Source organism: Pseudonaja textilis, chromosome 7 (assembly GCF_049901715.1).
Source record: "Pseudonaja textilis isolate UNSWEBS1 chromosome 7, rPseTex1.2, whole genome shotgun sequence".
Lineage (NCBI taxonomy): Eukaryota > Metazoa > Chordata > Lepidosauria > Squamata > Elapidae > Pseudonaja > Pseudonaja textilis.
The window spans coordinates 50,360,772-50,381,034 of NC_141996.1; the positions used below are offsets into that span (position 1 = coordinate 50,360,772).

General features: G+C 42.4%; 1 long non-coding RNA gene across 1 annotated transcript in view; it reads right to left on the reverse strand.

The window, feature by feature from the left end:
• The window catches only part of LOC148125334 (uncharacterized), a 42,808-nt gene that overhangs the window by 20,002 nt on the left and 2,543 nt on the right, over nucleotides 1–20,263 (reverse strand). The gene's annotated exons all lie outside the window — the stretch shown is intronic.

Below are 20,263 nucleotides of genomic sequence, written 5' to 3' on the forward strand. Positions count from 1 at the left end.
CAAGTGTCAGAGAGGTGAGCGCGGCGCAGGGCCAGCTCAGCTCATTTGTCCTCGGGCTTGAGTGCCTCGAGGGCATCGCTAGGAGTTGAGCAGGAAGCTAGACCTACAATAGGCTCGTCCACAGAAGGGGGATCGAGCAAGAGGGAGAACTGTGGGTCAAGGTTGAAAAACCGCTTGTCCTGAGCGTTAGGGGGGGAGGGGGCCCTGAGGAGGCTAGCTGCCTGGAGATCAGGTCGGAGAAGATAGGTGGAACAGGGATCACATCTGTTTCCACCACGGGCTGGGAAAAGATGGAGTCGAGAGGTTCCCCTGAGGCCGCTGGCTTGGGCAGAGTGGGGGGGGGTCAGGCCAGAGGTATTCTTGGCCTTGAATAGAAGAGACCTAAACAGGTGCGGTTTAAACAGCCCCACAAATGCGGGCTGGTCTGGAGTGAGGCCCTCATCCTCAGACATGTCCCCCTCCAGTGGGTCTGCTGCCGAGAAGAGCTCGCTGCCCATGATAGACCCCAAATCGAGGTCCTCGTCCCCAAAGAGGGCAGGTCCCCCGGGCTCCTGGGTCTCCATCTCCTCCATCCCCAAAGGTGAGGGCAAATCCCTGTGGGATGCTACCTGACCGTGCGAGACCGCTGATCCGGAGAGCGATCGAACAGATGGTGTTTGAGCCTCAGGGGCCACAGGCCGTGGGGCCGGTCCAGCCAGCTGCTGGAGCTCTTGCGCTATCCCTTGCCGGATTGCCAGCTCCATCCATTGTTTCAGGTTCTCAGGGATATCCACCGTAAGGGGTGGATGAAGCTCCTCCGTGCGCAGGCCTGCAGCAGTGGGAGTAAAGGTGGCCTCAGGGGCCTGTCTAGGCTGTGAGGAAGAGGAAGGAGCAGGGGAGGAGGGGAGAGGAGGAGGATGGGTGGAGGTTGAGGGAGTGGGGGTGGAAGGAGCCAGGGGCACAGAGCTTGACTCTCTGGACCGCCTGTCAATCTCCTTCTCAAGAGCCCTGTGCCGCCTGAGGGCATCCCTCTGGGAGGCTTTGGATACCTCCTGTGCCTGTTTGCGCAGGTGATGAGACTTTGACTTGGCCTTCAAAGAAGTGCCACGAGATGTATTGTCATCTGCCATCTGGAGAGAGAAAAAAGGAAATTTTGAGTTAATGCAAGACGGTTGGCACGTCTGGATGCGGCCTACGTTGAGGCCGGGGATCCCAGCGCTCGTTTCACACACCCCTTTTGATCAAAAATTTTTTGTAAAAAGTTGTTGAGAAGCAGGGCCTAGCCCAGAAGCCAATCAGCCAGAAAAGTGAACGCCAAGCAGCTGCCCCTGCCGGGCGGACCGGGGGAGGGGGATGGCAGAGCTGCTACCTCGCCGTGCTGGGGGAGGCTGCGGAGCCAACGGACCCTTATCTCGTGAGGATGACCTCGACAGAGTTCTTAAAAGGTACAAACTGAGATATGGGCAGTCCGAGGATCTGCCCAGTGAATCAGAGATAACGCAGCCTACAGCTAGGCCTCTAGCAATGGCGGACGGCCATGCGGCCACAAACAAGATGGCGGCGACTCCTGGATGCACCCAAGATGGCGGGCGTCACGCGGTGGCCAAAATGGAGGCCGCGAAAAAAATTGGAGGCAAAACCCAGCGGCGGTAGTCTCCCAGGACGAAAATAGAAGGCCAGCAGGCCGCAAACCATTGGGAGAGGCAGGGAAGCGAGTTTCCCAGGGCTAAAGGTGTTCGCGGGGGGGGAAACGGCAAATAAAGAAAACAGGCAGGAAAGCGGAGAAACGAAGCGGCCTGCACGGAGCGGCTTAGCGGCAGACGAGGGAGGGGGGGGCAATGCTCGAAGCGCTAGATTCCACCCTTAGAAAAATCGGAAATGATTAATCCCCCCTATAAGAGAAGACTCCCAAGGAGTTCAAACCTCTAAATCCTTGCGCTGCTAAGAAAGGGTCCAATTTAAGTGAAAAGAATGCTGGAAAATGCTGAACGACCAGAGGTGAAGAGAAAACAGCCTGACTACCACGAGGCTGAGCTAAAAACTGGGGAGCGCCCAGAGGACCACGTGAGGCCTTCCTCAATTTCAAGCTCAGCCTGTGAGAGCCGAGACTGGAGCACCTCCCAACCTGGACACTCGCAGCAGCTCTATGGAAAATTGAATGTGGCATCATGAAATACTGGAAATATTGGAAATAATTTTCTTTGTAATATCATAAAAATAATCTATATATCTGAGGTGTATGCAAATATGAATGTATATTATGTATACTTAAGTATGTAAGTATTCATAAATTTCACTGCTAACCATTTATTTTTCTTTCTAAAAATTGGATCAAACTATTTATTTGCATTTTTTTCTTCTTCTCAGAAAACCTGGGGAAAGACTCTTGTGCAACCTAGTACTTTTGTAGTTAATAGGAAGCAATGTTAATATGAGGAATATCTCCTTTCTTCCATGTAGAACTGCAACCTGCTCCAGACGTGTCTCATGGGAACTGTATGACAGGGCTTTGCAGAAGTTCAGAAGCTGCTGCAAATCTGTTCAGCCTTGCATTTCTGATTCTGTGCCAACTTATTTAAAAGCAAAGCAAGGGGTTTCCACACACACACCCCTTTTGTAATGCTGCAGGTCTCAGAACTTGCACATGGGCTCTTTTCCCATCACATTGACCCTGCCTCCTGGACTCACAACAACCATTACTCATCCTCTCTTCCTCATCCCCACAAAGCTTCCTAGTCCAGTTTCTGATGTCTAACTTCCCAGACCAGATCAGGATGCAGCCATAAATGGCAGATACCTTGATGGTTTAGTACCGCTTTTTAGGCTGACTTGGCAAAAAGCTCATGGACACAGCTCAGCTGGAGATTTGTTGTAGACAACATTTAAGCCATGCACCAACTGCCCACTGTAGTGCATAAGTTTGAAGGGCCTTTATATATTTGAAGGAAACAACCCTTAAAGAGAAAAGGCAGTCATTAATTGAAAGAAGCCAACTAATGAGGCTTCCCTTCTCTGAATGGGTAACAAGGGTAAGAAGCAGAAGAACCGCCAATCAAGTTTTGTTGATTGGGAACAAGGGAGGCAACGGCTTAGGCTGCATGGTGGAATTGCTCTAAAGCAAAATGTTTTCAAACATTTTGGCCTCAAAATGTAAAGACCCCTTTACATTTTTAAAAATGACTGATGACCCTGAAGAACTTTGGTTTATGTTGGAGATATTTACTGATATCTACTGTATTAGGCATTAAAACTGGGAAATTTAAAAAATACTTGACACAACAAACTCCCTGAAAAGGTGTAGGGGAAGTCTAGATCACACTCTGAGAAATGCTACCCTGAAAAATATCTGTCTCCTTTCTGATAACAAAAATGCAACGTCTTCGCTGTAAAGACCTGTCATTATGTTACCAATTAAATTCAAGTAATGTAAACAGTTTATTCAAATAAAACATTGGTAACATTGTAAAAGAATAAATTGAAATAAATTGTATATACAACTGCCTAGCCAGATTGGTCCTCTTTGCTAAGTATTTTGCATATATTCAGTGGATCAAAAGGATTGATCAATTTGTTAGACAATAGGATGAATAAACAATATACAGTATTTCAGGTGAAAAGCAATGCAGAAAAAAAAATCACAAAGCTGAGAAAGTTGGTAATATATTTTGAGAAAAAATATCTTGTCCAAATATCCATGTTTTTATTTTATTTCCTAAGTAATGTTCGGTTAAACAGGGTTACAAGTATTGTTTTTTCCAGATCTTTATTTAGTTTTCAGTAATTCAGTAGGAAAGTCTTGTTCTCCATAGCCAAATTCCAGCAAGGCTGCTGAGATATTTCAAGTGGTAGAAGCAAGTATCCAGGTTTGATACAAATAATTGTTAAAAATTAAAGTAATTACCTTAAAACACTGGACTATTTTTTCTAAGCTAATTAGACAACCTGCCAGGTGTTTAGCACTAAGACAGCAATGCCTTAATTGGAGCAGTATTAATCAAAAGTGGAAATCTAGCAATAATTAACTATCTATCACTAGCATAATTACCATTCCCTTTATTATGTGAGATTCACAAATTACATAAAGTATCACAATAACTCTTGTTAATTATTATTTCCGGACAAAATTACAAATTAGCTTTTAAAGAACATGAAAACTGATAGTATCAAATATTCCATATAATGTAACAACATATGTGATTCAAAGGTTAGGGATTAAAAACCATGTAGAATTCACTTGTATTATAAAACAAAATAAAATGAAGAAAAATATATTCTGCTATTTCATCCACAACAGGGGAAAAGAAATATAACTCATTCCCCTTTCTCACTTGAAATACACAAACATAGATTATGTTTAGTCAAACATTTTGATCTCTACATTCTTAAACATTATTAAGGACCTCAAAGTTATATTTTCCATCTCTGGTTAGTTTAACACTTAGTTTAGCATTACATATTTTTTCTGTATGTTTGAACTCTTGAAGGCTCTTCTCTTTTAGCTTTGTATAACAAAGGCAAAGAAAAACAATTTTCCAGGGGGTTGAAAAATATATTCTCATGTGGAACAACTGTGATCAGCTTTTGCCACTTGAGCTGTAAATTACATTCTTATAATATTAACAATGATTTTCAGGATGCTATTAAGAGATTACTCATTATAACAGGGCAGTCTAACTGGGGGGAACCAGAAAAAACTAGATTCTTTTAACCAAAGCATCCTTTATCCAGAACATTAATTACCTAACATCTGAAAATATTTTTTTTCAAGGAACTGAAACAACTTAACCTGAAATGAGCTGCACACTTATAGATCTGTTCAGACACCATGTGTGTAGAAGAACTCTTGCTACAGATGTCCCAATGCCATCCTGGGTGTTATTTAATGATGGCCTTCTGAAACTAAATCCTATGTATACATGATAAAGGGTGATCGGTCAGCAGTACCTAGATTTCCCCATACATACAAGAAAAAGGTAAACACTGGTTTTCATCCATGTATACACATACACCAGTGGTGGAATTCAAATTTTTCTACTACCGGTTCTGTGGGTGTGGCTTATTTGGCGGGTGTGTCTTATGGTCATGTGGTTGGGTGGGTGTGGCTTAGTGGTCATGTGACTGGGTGGGCATGTTTGGTGGTCATGTGATTGGATGGGCATGGCTTGGTGGTCATATGACTGGGTGGGCATGGCCAACTCAATGTCACTCACATCAAGGGGTGCCTCACCTGGCCCCTCCCCTCCCAGCCATTCCTTGTCACCCAGCCTCAATTTATCTATAGTTCTGTAAAAACATTGTTCACCTTTTTTGACTTTATTATTTGCATACTGTAGATGTACTTTCATGGACCACTAAAAGGAGGAAATGGCTCACATGCTTTACTCAAGAGTGTGGTAGGCAACAGGCTTTTAAGGGGCTGCCACAAAGAAAGGGGGACAATGTCTGCACCCAAGACACCTAGAGTACTGCATCCAGTTTTGGTCACCACATTATAAAAATGATGTTGAGACTCTAGAAAAAGTGCAGAGAAGAGCAACCAGGATGATTAGGGGACTGGAGACTAAAACATATAAAGAACGATTACAGGAAATGGGCTTGGCTAGTGAAGAGAAGGACCAGGGGAGACATGATAGCAGTCTTCCAATATTTGAGGGGCTGCCACAGAGAGGAGGGGGAGTCAAGCTGTTTTCTAAAGCACCCAAAGGCCAGACAAGGAATAATGGATGGAAACTGAACAAGGAGAGATTTAATCTGGAAATAAGGAGAAATTTTCTGTCAGTGAGAACAATCAACCAATGGAACAGCTTGCCCTCGGAAGCTGTGGGAACGCCATCACTTGGGACTTTCAAGAAGAGATTGGACTGCCATTTGTCAGAAATGGTGTAGGGTCTCCCACTTGGGCGGGGGTTGGACTAGATGACCTACAAGGTCCCTTCCAACTCTGATTATCTGTATCTGTATCTATCTACGTATTTTCCAGAGAAGCAGAATGCAAACAAGAAGCAATGGATGGAAACTGAACAGAGAGAAGCAACCTAAAACTAAGAAGAAACTTCCTGACAGTGAGAACAATTAACCAGTGGAACTGCCTGTCTCCAGAAGTTCTGGGTGCTCAATCACTGGAAGTTTTTCAGAAAAGACTGGACAGCCATTTCTCTGAAATGGTATAGGGTTCACCCCAAGGTCCCTTCTAAGTATTATTGTGACACCTTTCCCAGGATTTCTACTCAGAGTTTGGCATCCTCGGTTTTCTTGCCTGAGCTGGGGGTTGGACTAGAAGACCTCCAAGGTCCCTTTCAACTCTTGTTAAACACATATGTATTTATGCTCTAGACTATTGACATTGAATGCATGTAAACCCTGAAAAATATGTGGTAGCCCTGGGCAAAAGAAAGGCAGAAAAATCACTCTAGGTATAGGGACAGTATAAAATATTAACACATGATAAATAATGGAACAATTAAAAATAATAGCACAGAATTTTATCTCTCTCTCTCTTCCTATTTTTTTTCTTTCTTTCTCTACCTCTTTCTTTCTCTCTCTCTCTCTCTCTCTCTCTCTCTCACACACACACAGAGAGAGAGAGAGAGAGCACTTAACAGACAAGCATTTTGAAAGCAGCTCCTTTAAATTTCTCCAAGGCTTGAGTGGATTATTTTACATTGCAAAAGTGCTCCAAAGCTCGATTCACCCCCATCCCCTCTGTCAGATCCCAACACTTTAAGTCACATGGGGAAAGCGATACTTGCAGCGTCCATGCCTTTCTTCCTTTTCCCCGGGGAGAAAGAGGATGTGGGGAACGGAAAGCTAGGAGAGCGATCGCAAGTAAGCGATTGGGCGACCAGGTTGGGGGTGTGGCCAGCCAGGGATTGCCACGGGTTCGGTGACCCATGCCAAATAACCGCTACCGGTTTGCCCGAATAGGTGCGAACCGGTCGAATAGCACCTCTGACATACACATGTACACACTTACATGATATAACAATGATATAACATATACAACAATGATATAATGTGGAATATATATGTGTGTGTGTGTGTGTGTGTGTGTGTGTGTGTGTGTGTGTATTTTCTGAGGTTCTCGCGGATATTTGTATGTGGGTCTTTGGTTATTCGGGTTTTCTCCCACGTAAAATTGGAAGTATCTAGGCAACGTTTCGATGAAGTCTCATTCATCATCTTCAGGCTTGTGTCTTCGGCTCTCATAACAATTAATGTAGAACAGAATATATACAGTACAGTAGTGGCTAGATAGCATAGTGGTTAGAACACCACTTTTGATCCAGGACACCAAGGTTCAAATCTTGGCTGCTGTTTATCTTACTTGTAGCAAAGACCCCCTGTTTTACCTGTCTACCTCAAAATATGAGAGCGGTATGAACTAGAAGAGTTGTGCCTGCTTGGATGTTGCCCAGATTAACAAGGTCCATGTCACATGTTGAGAAACCAGGACAATCTGATGATAAGTGAGCTAGTGGAACAAACCTATATAAATGTTATAAGAGAACTGGAATTGATGGAATGCTACTACAACAGTAGACCTAATAAGAAGGGATAATAAATGTTATGAGACAACTATGGATGGGCAGAAGTCCTGCACACACACTAACTGAGAAACAGCTTGTTACCCAACACTTCAACATAGTAAAAAGGAAGCTGCTCTCACAACTTGAAATAGACCAGTTATATTACATCTCAAGAAGATCCAGAAGAACAACTGGGTGTGCAGCCAACCTCTGAAGCTTATTACAAAGCACAACAGCTGATCTGAGCATATGTTCATGGATAAACTAGCTATAATCAACCCTCGAGACTGGTTACCAAGGCTTAGTAGAGAAGTACCATCAGATAGAATGCTTGAAGAGGCCAATAAGAGCCTTCACAACAATCCCTATTACTATGATAACTCAAACCAATGAACTTGTATTACAGTCACTGCAAGCCTGGATATGCTTGGCTACACAATCAAGAAAAACAACAGTACATATCCATTCATCCACCCTCCAGATAATGAGGTCACAGACTAAAATCAAGGCAATTCAGAGAGAGGTTAGCCAAGGTGGATTTACAGGAAGGTGTGAAGATTAGGGGTAAGAATCAGCTACTAATAAAATATAAGAGCCTGACTTCATCTGAAGCCCTCAAGATTGCCAAATAAAGAATCACAACACTGGGTACAGGCTATGCTAGAGAAGCAGGGACCAAGAAGATAAATGTCCTGTTCTTCAAAGAATCATCCAAGGTGTACTCCAACTGCAGTGCAATAACACAATAGCAGCAGAGCCACCAACATCAGAAACTGAACAGTACTGGGAGAACATATAGGAGAAAGAGAAGACACATAGCATCAATGCAAAGTGGCTGCCAGACCTGGTAGCAGACCGCAGCAATCTCCCAGAATAGTAGCAGACATTCAGCACTGGGTCAAGAATGTGAAAAGCTGGACAGCACCTGGCCCAGACATAGAATAGAATAACAGAGTTGGAAGGGACCTTGGAGGTCTTCTAGTCCAACCCCCTGCTTAGGCAGGAAACCCTACATCACTTCAGACAAATGGTTATCCAACATCTTCTTAAAAACTTCCAGTGTGGGAGCATTTACAACTTCTGGAGGCAAGTTGTTCCACTGATTAATTGTTCTAACTGTCAGGAAATGTCTCCTTAGTTCTAAGTTGCTTCTCTCCTTGATTAGTTTCCATCCATTGCTTCTTGTCCTGCCCTCAGGTGCTTTGGAGAATAGCTTGACTCCCTCTTCTTTGTGGCAGCTCCTGAGATATTGGAACACTGCTGTCATGTCTCACTCGTCCTTCTTTTCATTAAACTAGACATACCCAGTTCCTGCAACCGTTCTTCATATGTTTTAGCCTCCAGCTTCCAGTCCCCATTATCTGCACTCTTTCTAGAGTCTCAGCATCTTTGGCGACCAAAACTGGATGCAGCATTCCAAGTGTGGCCTTCCCAAGGCATTATAAAGTGGTATTAACACTTCACGTGATCTTGATTCTATCCCTCTGTTTATGCAGCCTAGGACCGAGTTGGGTTTTTTGGCAGCTGCTGCACACCACTGGCTCTTATTTAAAGGATTGTCCACTAAGACTCCAAGATCCCTCTCACAGTTACTGCTATTGAGCAAGGTACCACATATACTGTACCCGTGCATTTGATCCACATCTACTGGATAAAGAAAGTAACAGCAGTGCATGAATGTCTAAGCAGTACAGGTGAATAACTGCTAGCATGAGATTCCCACTCAGACTGGCTAACATAAGGAAGGACAGTGCTGATCATGAAATACCCTTACAGTGGAACAGCACATTGAACTGCTGGCCATTAACCTGCTCCCCATAACATGAAAGTCCTATCAGGCATCATAGCTGCCAAGCTGTAGGACCATATGGGCCAGTACATGACCACACCACAATAGGACATTGGGAGCAACACCAGAAGCTCAAAACACTCGTTGCTCATAGAGAAGTTGCCCAAGACTCAAAGTCTAGATATATCACTCTAAACACATTTGCTGGATTGACTACAGCAAAGCTTTCAACTCAATACCACACACACGGATCTATGAATGCCTGCACTATACAAAATCAGTAGGACTCTAAGGATCTTTCTCAAGCACTCAGTGAGTCTGTAGATGACAACACTCAAGTCAACTCAAGACAGGCCACACAAGTGGCCATTTAGTGTGGCATACAGCAAGGTAATGCACTGTCTCACTACTCTTCTGCATAGATTCCCTCAGCCAGATCATCACAGGACTGAATATGGATAATTAATTAATAAAAAGTATTTGTCATCCATCTCGTACCCAATGACTCTGGATGGCTTACAACATAAAAACATTGAAAAACATTAAAATCATTCATTGTAAAAACACAGAAGGTAAAATGTTAACAGATAAAATTGTGGAGACAAGATGGCAAAGAAGGGAACTAGACACTGGGGCGGGAGGGGAGGTGGTATTGAATTTTAATTAGTCAACCACCACCAGGATGAAGCTCCCCCATTGGCTCCGCAGGCCATCTTTCAATATGACAGAAAGGTGGAAGCCTCAGAGGGTAAGATATTCCAGAGGGAGGACCCACAGCAAAGAAGTCTCTTCTCCTGGACCCACCAGCCGAAATTTCTTAGACAAAAGTTCAAGGGTGGAACTACTATCAATTATCTCCTGTACATGGATGATATCAAATTGTATGCAAGTGAACAATTAGTCAATAGAAGTTGCTGATGTGAAGACCTGGAGAATTCCATGGAGGAGCCTCACAAGGTATGGAGGTTTCCACCCCAGGTCCAACATCAAGAGACTGTACTAGCCAGAAAAGGGTTGTCAGGGCCTAGTGAATGTCAAAGCCATTGTCCTGGATGTAAGCCAAAGCATCCAAGAATACATGAGAAACATTACACCAAAAGATAAGCTACTGAGAGAATTCCTGAGGCAGCAGCAGACATGGGAGGAAGCTCAAACAGAGGAAGAACCATGGCAAGTCAACCACGTGGTATGTACCATCAACAAATAGCTAAAGTGGCAGGCACCGGGAAATCCTACCAGTGGGTGGAAAGAGCTGGACTAAAAGACAACACGGAGACCCTGATTAAAGCAAAACAAGAACAGGCACTAAGCACCAGATCCATAGAAGCAGGGATTCATTGACATCTGACAGGATCCAAGGTACAGACTAGGCAGAGAGGCCTCAAAGACAGTGCAACACATAGTGGCAGGGTGTAGATGCAGGCAGGGACAACATATACTGAATGACACAACCAAGTATCTGGCATTGTGTACAGAAACATACTGCACAGTGTATGGGCTAGAGTCACTAGACCTTCCTAAGTCCAGCTGAGAGATCCCAGAGACATTTATGGAGAATAAGAAAGCTTGGATCCTATGAGACTTCCAGATCCAAACATACAGGCAGATAGTAGCCAATCAATCAGGCATTGTGGTAGTATATTAAGAAATCCCAGAGTAATAGTCAATTTAGTGTATATAAGCGTTACAATCCTTATCAAACATAAACTCTAAAAAAAAAAAGTTCTCAGAATTTGTTTCTTAACATGCAGAGGTTTGGATCTGGTGTACTTGAAGAACCTTCCAATTCTACAATGACAGAAAAGTCCAGTTTCTAAAAGATGATGATGTGTGGTAGTACATGAAATATTTCTCTATTGATCAAAATTCATAAGAGCAGAACATACACAGCTTACCCAGGGGAATTAAAAAATATAGTGTTGTAGTGTAGCATACTGTACACAAAACTCAATAAACACATTTAGGGCTTTTCAGTCAGTTGTTCTCTAATAAAACTAAAGCACCATCTGGTGGGCAAAAAGTACATCATAGCTAAATGTCTAAACTTCAGGGTTTTTTGTGTGTGTGTTTTTGTTTTTTGTTTTTTTGCTTGAAGACGTTTTGCTTCTCATCGAAGAACCTTCTTCAGTTCTGAAGGAAGAAACTTCTTTGATGACAAGCAAAACAACTTCAAACAAAAAAACAAAGAAAGTCCAGTTGCCTTTTAAAAAGCACCTTTGGGATTTCTTAGACGTCAATTGGGAATAAAAACTTAACAAGTTATTTTGGTCAAACACAAACATACAGAACTCATCACTGCAGCTTTTTGGTTCAGAGGAAGAGGCTGGTGCTGATAGTGGCAGGATTTTGAATGAAGACAAAACATGGGAGGGAAATATATTTAATAAAGATTGTCTCAAGCCTGACTGTCAGACATGGGGAAAAAGTTTTTTTATGTTGTATTCTTAAACAATGAAATATGATGTTTGGAACTTTGATTGGCTCCTATCCTCTTAGTTATAAGAACGTTTATCTTGACCCTTTAATGTGATTTCTGTCTTTCATTGCATTAATGTCTACCAATAGATTTACTACTGATTGCCACAGAAAGCTGACCTTGACTAATCTTACTTTAATTCTTTTTATAGAATGTACTGTAATGTATGTACTGTATTTATGTATTTTGGGTGGTATATTTGTGGTCTTAAACAAAAAAGTTTTGTAAAACTATTAATAGTGAATCCATAAGCATTCTTCCTTCTCTATAAGCAAATCTAGGCAGCCTCCCATCAGAAGTCCAGATGGCCCTGGCTGTACTGGCTAACCCTAACTCCTCAGGTTTTATGCCCAGGATGTTAGTTGACTGAAGAATTATTATTTTTACATGGTGTCTTTTGTTGTTCTTTTACTATTTTATATACTTTAGCTTTATGCTTGATTAGTCATCCAAAATGATGTGATTTAGTTGGGCAGCCATATAAATTTGCTCTGTAAGCAAACAAGCAACAATTAAACTTGTATTAGCGGGAATGACGGGAATGATGACAGTTGTGAACCAACAAATTTATCCAGCTAGCCTTTCAGAGTCACTTTGGATAGCAAGATGGACAGCATATAAAATGTATAAATAAAAAAATAAGCAAAACTGCCCTCAAAGTTTGTTTACTAGTTAACCTGACTCTCCAAAAAAATTTAATACACATTTATTACAAAATGTATTTGAATCACAGACACAGTTATGGAACTACAGTCTTATTTTGTGGTACATTAGTCATAGACCAGAATAACACTCCCACATCAACTGTTGCTAAAGAAAATAATCTTCTAAGTGTGAGAAGTGAACCAATGTAACTCCATTTTAGATAAGCTCTCCATTTTGTATTCTGTACTTTTCCACTGTGTGTATGTGTGTGTGTTTCAAAAAGCAACCTTATCACATAATATCACATAAGTGAACAATTATTATTTTCCAACATTTGCAGTGAGGAAATGGTAAGTTAGACATCCAAGAAGGAGTGGGGGTGCATTATGGCTGAAATTGGTGGCCAGGGGACAGATCTTATCTGGCAAAAAAAGAGGTCGTGAAATCACCCACTCCTATTCCAAATAGCTGCTACTCACAAGGGAATCACAGCAACTGAGATTTCTGTGGTCAGCTAATGAAATGGCTGGGAGTTGAGAGATTACAATTACTCCAGTAATCACAATTTAGCCTACGTGGATATAAAACTTGGCTGAGTCTCATTTCTTGATCATTTTCTAATTTTCTTATTTATTACTTTTGAAATATTAAGAACCTTCAGAATGGCAAGTTTGATGGCATTCACTGGAGGAGTTTCCTTCAATCCTTAATGAAAGAAGGTTTTAGCTATAAATTTAAAGGGTAAATTTGGGGGATAAATGGGAAAAGGATTATTAGAGTGTTGTTTTTGGAAAGATATAAACCAATTAAGGATCTAGATGGATTTGAAATAGGATTTTGATATTAATTGAAAGAATCTTCCCTGTAAGAAATAGTTGGTGTTTTAATTTCTGGAAAATACTATCGTATGTAATAGGATGGGATTTTGAAATTTGGACACTAGAGGGAACCAGAAGGAAGTAAAAATTTAATTAAAAGAGAAGAACACTTATTTAGTTTGTGAGCACAAGATGGAGGAAAGTACCTTAACACTGGATGTACTGAAGGATATTTGTGAACCATTTTTAAAATATCTGTTCTTTCTTTGTTATTTTCTTTTCTCCCTATTTTTATTTTTATATTATTTTTCTTTATTTTTTTTTTCTTTTTTATATTTTTCTTTTATAGTCTGGACAACTATATTTTTGTACAATTCTGTTGTATTTTATCTGTATGCTTGTAATGCTCAGTAAAATTATTTTTAAATCAATTTTTATTTTCTGATAGTACCACACTTCCTTGGTTATTGCTCTTTTCTTTTTACAGTTGGAGTTAGATTTTATGTAATAACCTGATTTCAATTTTATTTTCAGAAAACATATTTTTAAAAGAAAGTTCAATGTATCAGTGTTTGCCAGCATCAACAATGGAGAGAGTATTACTAATGTGGTAAAGTAGGATACTCCTATCCTGATAGTAGGAGGGCCCTATAGGTTCAGCAACCTGAAGTAATGGGAGAGGGGTTTTAGGATCTGGGTAGGATTTCCTTTCTGATCAAAGGAGAGACATGAAGCTAAGAATAATGGCAGCAGGGGTGAGGACTGGTGAGGCTTAATAGGCATGAGAAAAGCTAGCTTAGATAGGAAAAAGAATTCAAAATCAAACCCAGAGGCAGCAAAGGCAAATCACCACCTAATTGTTGCCAAAACTGTATGTACGTGGCTGAAATTTGGGCAAGTATTTGATCAGACCTCCAGGTTTGAAGGCTATCATAGACTCAACAGGCTGTAAAGCACCCATTCCATCATTGTAAATGCAAGTGGCCATTAAGCAACAAAGGCTGACTGCTTCTCCTTATTTGCAAGCAGGAAATGTCAAAGGTATGATTCAAGTGTATGACAGCCTAGGGAAAAAGGATTACTTGGTAACCCAGCAGGAAGTAGAAGGCAGATTTAGTTTAGCTGGGTGGTCAGGTTCAGTATATAACAGGAATGTCTCTAGCAAAGCTACAACAGTGCAAGATAGAGAAAATCTTGCCATAGTTACAAGTCAGTCTCAATTCTGTGGCACCAAATTAACATGGTTGCTAAATGTTTTATAAATCCTGCAATCTTCATTCCATAAAAATTGCTTGGTTTGCGTATAATATATTAATTCCCTGGTGAAAGCTTTGTGCATTTAAGGATGCTTGGGTAATTTTCTGTAGTTGGGGGTTACAATTAACAATGTTCAGTGGCCTAAGGATTGTGTGGCATCAGACTATCAAAAGGAGTGAAGCAGGTGCTATAAAATATGAGTTTCTGTGTCATGTAAATCTGCAGGACTGAAGTTAATCAGCTTTTTTTCTATTTGGGGGGCAATTTTATAAAAAAATCTATTTTAGAAATTTATGTTTCCTGCCCCCAATGATAGACAGCTGCATCACCAATTGTCAGCAATGCAGACTCCTACCCTTTTAAAGAGTCTTCATTTAAAAAAAAATTAAGAATCTTTTATACTTCTTGTGGCATAATAGTGTTGTGAATTTTGTGCAATCTGTAAAGTTATATGATGAGTGAACTGGTAGTGATTTGGGTAGAGATCTTAGTTAATGGGGATGTATCTTAAGAATCAAATTAGAGGGGATTCCATGGTCTCTTCATAACGCTAGGAGTTCAAACGCTGCTTACAGACTAGGGGCCAAATAAGTATGTTTTCACAATCTATTCTTTACTCAGTTTCTATTATGGGGATTCATTTTCATGTATATTTCTAGAGTAGAATAAGAATAGAATGCACCTGAAAGGGACCTTGGAGGTCTTCTAGTCCAGCCCCCTGCTCAAGCAGGAGAACCTATACCATTTCAGCAAGGGTGGGCTGTTGGGGGTTTGCAGGGGTTTGGGAGAGCCCCTGTCTAAGATTCTGTGCAGTTCAGAGAATGGAAATCCCAAAATCTCACTCCTGGCTGGCCCTGCCCACACTGCCCCTCCCCTCCCAGGAGACCCCACGCAGCCTGTTTTGCATGCAGGTAAGTGTAGGGTGTACATGAAGGCTCAGGGAGTGTGAAAAATGGGCCTTCTGGAAGTTCAGGAAGGCTGGAAATGGGCCCGTTTCTGGCTTCCAGGGAGCCTCCAGAGCCCAAGGAGGGAAAAAATGCCCCACCACCACCACCACCACCACGGTGCAGGAGGCTGACTAGGCCACGCCCACCATGGCCATGTCCACCCAGCAACCGGGCAGAAAATCCTCTGCTAAAATTTTTGAAGCCCACCCCTGCATTTCAGACAAGTAACTGTTTAGTCTCTTCTTAAAAACCTCCAGAGATGGAGTGCCCACGATTCCTGACAGCAAGCTGGTTAATTGTTTATCACTTTTAGGAAGTTTCTCCTTAATTCCAGAATGCTTCTCTCTTTGATTAGTTTCCAGCCATTGTTTCTTGTCCTACTCTAGTGCTTTGGATAATAATTTGACCCTATCTTCTCTGTGGCAACCCCTCAAATACTGGAATACTGCTATCATGTCACCCCTAGTTCTTTTCTTTAAACTAGCCAAACCCAAAACCTGCAGCCATTCTTCATGTTTTAGTCTCCAAGCCTTTGATCATCTTAGTTGCTCTTATTTGACCTTTTTCCAAAGTCTCAAAATCTTTTTTGTAGTATGGTGACCAAAATTGGTTGCAGTAATCCAGGTGTGGTCTTACTAGGCCTTTATAAAACAGCACTAATAGTTCTTGTGATCTTGAGTCTATGCATCTGTTTATACAACCCAGGATTGTATTAGCCTTTTTGGTGGCAACTGCACACTGCTGGTTCACATTCAAGTGATCATACACACCAGGATTCCAAAGTCCTTCTCACAGCTAATGTTTTTGAGCCAGGTCTTGCCTAATCTTTACTTATACCTTTGATTTTTCCTAAATGTAAAATTTTGCTTTTCTCCATGTTAAAATTCATTTTATTGAATAGGGCCCATTGTTCAAGTTTGCCAAGATCTTTTTGGATCTTGAGCTTGTCTTCTGGGGTGTTCGCTATTCCTAATAGTTTAGTATCACCTACAAATTTGATGAGTTCCCTTCTATTGCCTCATCTAAGTCATTAATGAAGTTATTGAAGAGTACTGGGCCTAAGATGCAGCCTGGTGATACCCCACGGGTTACTTTTCTCCATGTGGATGTAGTACCATTAAGGACTACTCATTGAGTACAGTTTGTCAGCCAGATACAAATCCATCTGGTGGTGATGTTGTCTATTCTACATTTTTCTAGCTTACCAAAAAGTAGATTGTGGTCTACTTTGTCAAATGCCCTACTGAAATCTAAGTATACAACATCCAGAGCATTGTGCTGATCTACTAATTTAGTGACTTTATCAAAGAATGATATAAAATTGGTTTGTCATGATCTGTTTTTAACAAACAGGTGCTGGCTACTAGTTTAATGGTGGTATTCAGCCAGTTCACACCGGATCGGGCGAACCGGTAGGAAGAATTTGGCGTGGGTCATCAAACCGGTAGTAAGTTCTGGCTGGCCACGCCCCCAACCCAGTCACCCTCCTGCCTGATGCTCACTCACCCGGCCCGCCTGCCTGACATTCGCCTAAGGTATTTCTTTCTTTTTTCTCCCTCCCGACAATCAGCTGTAGATAAGATCAGCTGTGCCGGGATTCCCCTTGCTGAGGCCCAGGAAGGTAAAAATGGAGGGAGGAGCTCAGCCCCACCCTCCATTTTTTGCCTTCCAGAGCCCCAGAGGAGCCTTAGGAGAACAAAAACGCCCCGCAGAGGCTTCTCTGAGGCTAGGAAGCTCCCAAAATGGAGCTTGGAGGGGTGCTGCATGCCCCTCCCATGCTCTGTTCCTTTTCTTCCTGAGCCCCAGAGGAGCCTTAGGGGAGCAAAAACGACACCCCCAGAGGCTCCTCTGTGGCTAGGAATCTCCCAAAAATGGGCAGGGGCTGCAAAAAAGCCACGGCCACCCAGTCACATGGCCACGCCCACCAAGCCATGCCCACAGAACTAGTAGTAAAAGTTTTTGAATCCCACCACTGTACTAGTTATAAATTTATTTGCTTCTAGTTGTTCGCAGATCTGTTTTTTATTATCATTTCCAGGATCTTCCCAGGTATTGAAGTTAGACTGATTTGTCTGTAGTTTCCTAGGTCTGTTTTTTTAAAAAAAAAACTTTCTTGAAGATGGGAACTACACCAGCCTTTTCCAGTCCTCAGGTACTTCCCAGGTGCTCCAGGATTTTGGAAAGATATCATATTATGGTTCTGCCAGCTCCTTCAGAACTCTGGGCTGTAATCTGTCAGGTCCCGGTGATTGATATGACATGGTCAGATAGGTGTTCTCTTACTATTTTCTTGCTTATGTTAATTTCTATTTCTAGTTTGTCTTTTACAGTAGGTTTTTTTTTTTGTATGTTGGGCTATAATTTCTTTTTGCATGAAGACTGATGCAAAGAATGAGTTAAGGAGCTCTGCTTTCTCCCTACTGCCAATTATTTCCTTGCCATCCTCTCTCTTTAATGGATAAGTCCTTGACTTTTTTATTTATTTTTTGCTGTTAATATGTTGAAAGAAACTTTTTCTGTTATCTTTGACTTTTGTAGCAAGCCTTAGTTCGTTCTGAACTAAAGCTTCATCTTTGTATGTTCTGGCGATCTGCCGATAATTAGCCTTAGTTATGTGTCCCTCTTTCTATTTTTTGTATTTATCTTTTTTGTCTTTCAGTTTGTCAGAAGGAAATTTGTGCAACCATTTCTTGTTTTTCTTTTTTAGTGGTATTGTGCTGGACTGGGCTTTTATGATTATATTTTTCAGAAATTTCCATGCTTGAATTGTTTTCCCCTTTAGGATTTTCATCCATGGAATTTTTCCTATGCTCTGAGTTCATTAAAATCAGGTCTTTAAGACACTGATTGGATCATTTTCTATTGCTTGTGTTTGCATTATATTGAATTCCAGTATGACGTGGTCACTTTCACCCAGAGTTCCAGCAACTTCTTACTCCCCCTATCACTTCTTCTCTATTAGTAAGAATTAGGTCCAGTATAGTTTTACTTCTAGTTCTCTCCTCTGCCTTTTGGATGATAAAGTTATTGGCTAGGTTTACGTATGTAAGTATGTATGTATTTATTTATTTGTCAATCACTTACAAGATGATAGATATAAGAATAAACATGAGTATGAATACAGGAAATAGGTACAATAAATGGGGACAACAGACAGGGATGGTAGGCATGATTGTGTATTTATGCACGCTCCTTACAGACCTCTCAAGAATGGGGTGAGGTCAATAATGGATAGTTTAAGGTAGTGGTTTCCAAAGTGGGTGGTACCGCCCTCTGGGAGCGGTGGGATGCCTTAGGAGGGTGCTAAGAGGAGCTGGCCCCACAGGCTCACTGACTGCTGGTCACACAGCCCATTGACTGTTTCATCACTCCGTAGCCAGCGCCTCGAATGCAGAACCCATGTGCAGCGAGCCTTGCTAAGCCTGCGGGGGAAAAGGTGGGAGGTGGCACAAAGGGGGCGCCTTAGCTTGCAGGTTGCCCCCTCCGGTGGAAGCAGTGGAGGTGCACTAGAAGGCTCGAAAGCAAAACCCTCCCAAGGCGTGCAGTGGAAGGGGTGGGTGGTCCAGCGTTAGGGCCCCCTTTCCTGGAGAACAAGGGAGTGTTCAGCACCTGCCCAGCCTCCGCAGCACCTGCTAGGCCTCCGCCTCTCCAGCCACCTGGGCTTGCACACAGGATGTGGGTGGGTGCAGCTGTGGCTCTCCAAGGTGCGTGGGTCAGTTCAGTTCGGCTCTACGTGGCCGACCTGGACCTAGAACCTAGCTTCCCTTTGCAGCCAGGTTCTTCCGACCGAGCCCTGTGCTTGCTTGCTTGCTTACTTTCCAAGTGATCGTTCCCTCCGCCTCTGCCAGTCTGGGCTGCTTACGCATGCCTTCCTCCTCCTGGGTGGAGCGTAAAGATGGGCAGAGCGCTTCCCCAAAGTTGGGAGTCTCTGAGCATGTGCAGAGTACCTCCCCTTGCTTGTCCCGATGGAAGTGGACCTTGGGTCGAAGCAAAGAGGGTCAAGTCGGCCACATCGCTGCCCTGGGGAGGTTGGCATTGCAAAATTGGATGCCAAAGAAAGAACTGGGGCAAGGGGCTGGAAAAGGGGCAGAGGGGCAGCTGCATTAAGGAGCAGGAAGCTTTACTGACAAAGCCAGAATCAAACAGCATGCTAAACTCTAACCAGAATGGCTGGGTTGATATATTCAGCCCGTGTTTCTCAACCTTGGCAACTTGTGTGGACTTCAATTCCCACTCTGGCTTTGCTCTACTTTCCCAAAGTGCCACCACTGTCGCATTCTTTCTGTCTGTCTGTCTGTCTGTCTTATCCATCCATCCATCCAAAAGGTCTGCCTTCCTGCCTGCCTTCCTGCCTACCTACCTACTTGCCTGCCTTTCTGTCTACCTACCTACCTATCTACCAATATAGATCTCTCTCTCTCTCTCTCTCTCTCTCTCTCTCTCTCTCTCTCTCTCCATCCATCCATCCATCCACCTATCCATCTACCTACTTACCTACCTACCTACCTACCTATCCATACATTCATCCAAAAGAACTGCCTGCCTGCCTGCCTGCCTGCTTAGGTCATTTGATATGAGTACTCCAATGTCCTTGACAGAGTGAGGGTCATCAACAAGGTCATATCCATCTAGCTTGTACTTGGTGTACTGATTTTTTTTACCAACGTGTAGGACAGAGTATTTGTTGGTCAAGATTTGGAGTTGTTTTGACCAAACACATAATCAAGGTCGCTTTGAAGGATGGTAGCATTGTTGTTGGTGTTGAATAGTTTTACGTCATCAGCGAAGCGACCGCAGTTGCTTATAAGGTGATCGCAAAGGTCATT